This window comes from Seriola lalandi, unplaced genomic scaffold, assembly GCF_002814215.2.
Source record: "Seriola lalandi dorsalis isolate HSWRI2012SDOR001 ecotype SW California unplaced genomic scaffold, Sedor1 jcf7180002052769, whole genome shotgun sequence".
Classification (NCBI taxonomy): Eukaryota; Metazoa; Chordata; class Actinopteri; order Carangiformes; family Carangidae; genus Seriola; species Seriola lalandi.
The window spans coordinates 1-5,740 of NW_019523322.1; the positions used below are offsets into that span (position 1 = coordinate 1).

A 5,740-nucleotide genomic window follows, 5' to 3' on the forward strand; every position below is an offset into this window, starting at 1 on the left:
CTGCACAGTTTTAATCTACTGGAATTACAAGACTCCCACATAAGTCTCCTTTTCTTCTGGGAGCAAAGTGGTCAGTGACCTACTAAACGTTTCTACTACAACGGCTGGAAACTGTAAGAAAAATAAGTGAATTTCCAGCAGTTTTACTGGTTTTAAAGTCGAGGCTGATCGGTGCAGAAGGTGTGTCAGTCTTTGGCATCAATCCTCGGAGCTGAAAGCTTTCCAAACCACTCCTTCAAGACAGCTTGTAATTTCTTGTGGCTGCTTTGACGTTGAAGGTAAAAACCAACAGCAGTCGTACATGAGGCAGACAGGCAGACAGACAGGCAGACAGACAGGCAGGCAGACAGGCAGACAGACAGGCAGGCAGCCCTGTGCTGGGGTCAGAGCAGGCCACTATAATCAGGTTGGCCTTAGACAATAGGTCCACATACAAGTATGAACAAAGATGACTGAGGAAAAGTGAAGTGATTTTGTCCACAGCGACATCTCCATTCATTATCGTGTTTGGCTCATTTATATGATTGTGTGCAGCTGAGGAAGGAAGAGTGAGTTACTTTATGTGTGTGTGTGTGTGTGTGTGTTTTGAGAACTCAAATGAATAGATGGAAGTTGACCTTTAGTTCATGCCTTTATTGTGATATCCACAGTGAGAGAGAGAGAGGACTCGAACCCACGGCTGCTGTTTTTAGGACTAAGCCTGTGTGGTTCACTCTCGACCAGGTGAGCCACATGGAAACACAATATTCGGTTATTGGGAATATTCAGTTTGGAGTAAGGTGTAATAGTAACCTCATTCACAGAGGCAATCGAAAGGTCGGTGGTTCGATTCCCGGCTCCAAACTCTGACACTGAACCCCACACTGCCGCTGATGTGCCGTCAGTGTGTGATGGAGAAGCCGTGCGTCAGGGAACTGTAACTCAAGCTCGGGTCCTTGTGACATGTAAGCTGTGTTGCTGTCGTCCCAAACGTTAACCACAGTTTGAGTCGTCGCTTCGACCGGGACTTTACTCCGACTCTCAAGTGGCGCCATCTGCAGGTCAATCGCTCCGGTCCCATCATTTGATTTATGACTCGATACCTGCAGAACTCCTGACGGTGTCGTCAGCCTCACCTGAACGCTGCGTTCATAAACACAAAGTCTGTGGCTGTGTTAGCACGAGTCAACACGTAGTTAGCATGCTGCTCAACATCAGCGGGTGTCTCACAGAGCTGCTAGCCGCTAGCCGCTAGCTGCTAGCATGGCTGTAGCTTCTTAATAGAGCTGAACGACATATGAGTCAGATTTCAGTGTGAATGGTCATTTTTGGATTTAATTTTTCACTGAAAAAAATTAGTTTAAAAAATGAAGATGATGTGATTTTTTTTATGGAGTTTGTACCAAACAATTCTGTTGTTTTACATCTGAAGAATATGATCTATAGCACCACATATATATATATATATATATATATATATATATATATATATATATGATTAATTGTTCAGCCCTAACTCGTAGTCCTGTTACTACTACTACTGTGTGAACTACTACTATCCATGCCGCCATGCATTATTCAAATCTTAATATAATCTTTATATCTTTGTCTTTTTGTGTAGGAAAACTCACACTCCGACACCCGTGACTAATTTGCCTGTGTAAACACACTGCGTGACAGGTGCTTGCAACTGTATATGTGAATTCATCTCTTTCTGTGTGTGTGTGTGTGTGTGTGTGTGTGTGTGTGTGTGCACGTGTGTGTGTGTGCGTGTCCTTGTTTTACCTCCCAGAGTGAAGTGACAGACAAGCTGCGATTCTCCACGTTCTACTTCTACTTCAGCCTGGTGGTGTGTGAGCTGATCCTCTGCTGCTTCAATGAGAAACCTCCTCTCTTCTCCAGCGTCGTCACAGACCCAGTGAGTCACATCCTGCTGCAGTCTGTGTGTGTGTGTGTGTGTGTGTGTGTGTGTGTTGTTCCTGCTGACTGGCTGTTGTGAGAAGCTGAAGGTCTGAGAGCTGTGGGGCCCCTCCACTCTTGTTAAAGCAGGTCACACTCAGTTGTTCGCTGCTGCTCCTCCTCGTCCTGGTTTAACCTCTCCGGCCTCTTCTCACTGTCTCCTCAGAACCCCTGCCCGGAGACCACGGCAGGTTTTCTCTCCACCATGACATTTTGGTGGTTCACAAGGTGGGTTTGTTCTGCTCTCTACCACCGCACCAACAACACAGACACACACTGATCTGCTTCAGTAATTACAATGTCATTACAGAGCTCAGAGTTTCAAACTGTTCAATATTAAATAAAAAAGACATTATAATGTGAATAATCAGATCATAAAGGTGAGGGCGGGGTGCAGAGTGACCACTCTGTCATGGAGAGTGTAACAAATAAAAACTGACATGGATAAACATGTTGTTGGGAAAAACCCCGTAATGAAATGAAAACAGACTCAGAATAAAAATTGAATTAAAGCTCCTCGAGTCTAAAGGTGTGTGTCCATGTGTAGTGTGATTATAGATCAGCTCTAGCTTCTATATTAATACTGTGAAAGTATCAAAGCCTCAGTCCACAGAGAAATGCACACAGCCTGTATTCAGAAACTGAGCCTTAAAACCAGCCGTCAGGACTTCTGGAACTTTGTGATGTCACAACAAAGCAGCCACCAAGCCCCGCCCACCTGGACCCACCATCCAAACCTTGCAGGATTTGGTTTCTCTGAGTGTTTTTACCTGAAATCTGATGTATTTTTATTGGATCACTCAGAAAACAGTCAGCCAATCAGAAGAGAGGCTCAGAGCCTCCTCTCTTCTGATTGGCTCACCGACCTGTTGTTACTAGAGCTCCAGAGAGAAGCCTGACAGAGGAGATGTAAAACTACACCGAGATGAAACCGCAAATATATCTCCTTATAGATCAACACTTCAAATTAAACACAGAAGAAGAAAAAAATATGGAGCTTTAAATAAATTTTTTTAATGTAACAAGAATGATGAAATATCATATAATTATTTCTATCATAATGTCTTTTTATTTATTAAATATTGAACACTTTCAGCAGACAGAATAATAATAATAATAATGATTGAATCCTCAGTAATCGAAGCTCATGTTTGAGAGCCTCAGTCTCACAGCGACAGTTCACTTCTCATGTAGTTGCTGTTTTTCTCATGGACGCTCAGCTCCTTGTTTCTTGTTTTCCCCTCGTGCTGGAAATAAGATGAAGCCAATTTCTGGTGGAATCTGATCCACTGGTGCAATAATCATGATCAGCAAATCCAGGAAACTCCATTAAGAAAAGCAATTCTTATTAAGTTGTCTGTGAGATAAAAGGGTTTTAGTTTGAGAATCAAATTTCAGCCAGTGAATGAAACACACTCGGGGGACAGAAAATATACTGAAACATGTCTGGAGTACAGCGAGGCTGAAGACTCTTCCGTGACTTTAATGCACCAGATTGAATTAAAGGGCAGTTTCCCTCTCTCAGATTGGCCATCAAAGGCTACAAGGTTTCCCTGGAGGCCAAAGACCTGTGGTCCCTGAACCAGCGCGACAGCTCCAAGGTGATGGTGCCGAAGCTCCTCAGAGAGTGGGACAAGGAGCAGGCCGACGCCCGGAGGTGAGTGTCACGGCACCGAACAGCTCCGCCTCCTCGGTGCGTCTTCTCCCGTGTGTTTACGTTGCAGAGACAGAAGCTCATTGACAGAAATCAGGTTAGAGCTGGAAACCCGAGAGCTGCTGTACCTTATAATGTACAGCTGATCGGTAATCAGGTTTATACATTACTGTGTTTCGAACGGGGGCGACTCTGTTACTGACATGCGATGCTGCGGCTTCAGAGGCTTTTATTTTGTTTTCTCTTCCTGGTTGGAGCGTCTGTACTGATGGACACTGAGAGACCAGACTCTGTAGAGGGAGACACCGTTGGTCCTCTAGTGTCCCACAGTGATTCTCCCCCCCCCCGTCCCCCCGTCTCAGGCTCATTGGTTCCTACTGAACACACAGCAGTTCTTCAAAAACACATTTTTAAAAAAAGGAAATTTCCTGTCACTGTAGTTTTTACCAAGCGTTGCTCAAAAAAGGAGGAAGTGGCTCATTGATCTCTACGGCACAGAGGAAGAAGATGTATCAGGCTTTATATTCACACAGTAACGAGGATCAATTCATTCTTTGTTTTTTGACCATAAAATATAAAATATAAGATCATTTTTATAAGTGATAAATGTACATTAGAGCGACGGCTGATTGTTCAGTTTCTAAGCTGCTGCTTTCAGAGAGAGAGAGACAAACAGCTGTTCTCCTCCCTCTGACTTTTGATTGTTTGTCTGAATGTGAATAATTAATGTTTTGCATGTGACGACAGTTTCGTTTTAACAGAGACATAAATGTTACTTGTCGTCACTCAGGACGGAGAGCGGCGAACAGAACTCCACCGTGTCTCGCTCGCTCTTCGGTCGCTGTTTTGAATTTGTTTAACACGATGTTTGTGTCGGTTGAAGTTACTGAAACCAATCTCGACAAAACAAAACTCTCAGTGCGCGGATGATCTACAGCTTCTCGTGTGTCTGTGCAGGACGCTGCAGGGGACAGGTAGCCCCGCCCCCTCCCTCAGTCTCACAGGCATGTCCGGTTCTCTCATCCCAGCTCAGTGACGCCTTCAGGGAACTTCCTCAAATTTGGCACAAACATTCACCAGGACTCAGGGACGAAGTGATTGGATTTTGGTGGATGTAGGTTAAAGGTCAAAGGTCATGTTGATTTCAGAATACAAGTTTTAGCCGTTACTGAGGACTGACAGACAGACAGTTAGTCGCAGCTCCATTTAAAATATTAGTGGCTGACATTTAACACTGTAACTCACTAATTATGACGCAGTTTAACTCAAATGTCTATGGGGACAAAATGAAGTGATGACATTTTATATCCGAAAGGTCAAAGGTCAACTTCACTTTGGCATCGCAATGTTCTGGTCGTTATTCAACAGTGTAACTTCAGGAAGGAGAGACTGCGACCATGTTTCCTGTAGCGGAGGAGGTGATTCTACTTTCTGCTTTTGTTTTTATATAAAACTCCAAGTTTAAATCGTTTCCCTTCACGTCCACGTCAGAACAGAGAGAGGAGAGGATGTTGTGTTTAAGGTCAGGACTTGAGACACGTGTGTGCGTGTGTGTGTGTGTGTGTGTGTGTGTGTGTGTGTGTGTGTGTGTGCGTATTTGCACGGACATGACAAGTGAAACCACAAGTGTGTTTTTAACTTTGGCAGCAGGATAGCTTCATCTAAGACATGAAACAGGTTCCTGCTGCTACACACACTTTAAAGGGAAGCTGAAGACCACGCAGCGTGTGCACACATCACAGAGAACAGATCTTTCTGTTGTCGTGTTGTTGCTCTGATGTGTTGCGTTTGAGTGCGTTCGGTTTGCAGGATTAACTCCGTCCTCCTCTGTGTGATGTTCTGCACAGTTAATGACTTTTCTCATGTCTGTAATTTTACATTCCCCGTGCGTCCGTTTCCACTGAGAGCGGCAGCTGAGCTCCGACACAAAAAGGCGATATCATGCACAAACACATGACCAGTCTGCTGACCTCTGACCTCCATCAGACGGCTTCCTCTCTCTCTCTCTCTCTCTCTCTCTCTGCTGCTGTTTCCCTGTTGGTTTCATTCAGCGTTCTCACTGAGAACATCCTGTAAACCGATACGGTGAAGCCTGATTTCATCTTTTCACAGGTGGTTTGTAAACCTGTTCGGCGTTGAGCTGTTGAA

At 44.4% G+C, this 5,740-nt stretch overlaps 1 long non-coding RNA gene across 1 annotated transcript; it reads left to right on the plus strand.

Annotated features, from left to right (window-relative positions):
- The first annotated feature begins 1,748 nt into the window (after positions 1–1,748).
- Positions 1,749–3,624, plus strand: LOC147819499 (uncharacterized). The gene is made up of 3 exons (XR_015436875.1): positions 1,749–1,897; positions 2,105–2,166; positions 3,464–3,624. It is a non-coding gene; the product is annotated as an uncharacterized LOC147819499 (long non-coding RNA).
- The last annotated feature ends 2,116 nt before the right edge of the window (positions 3,625–5,740 follow it).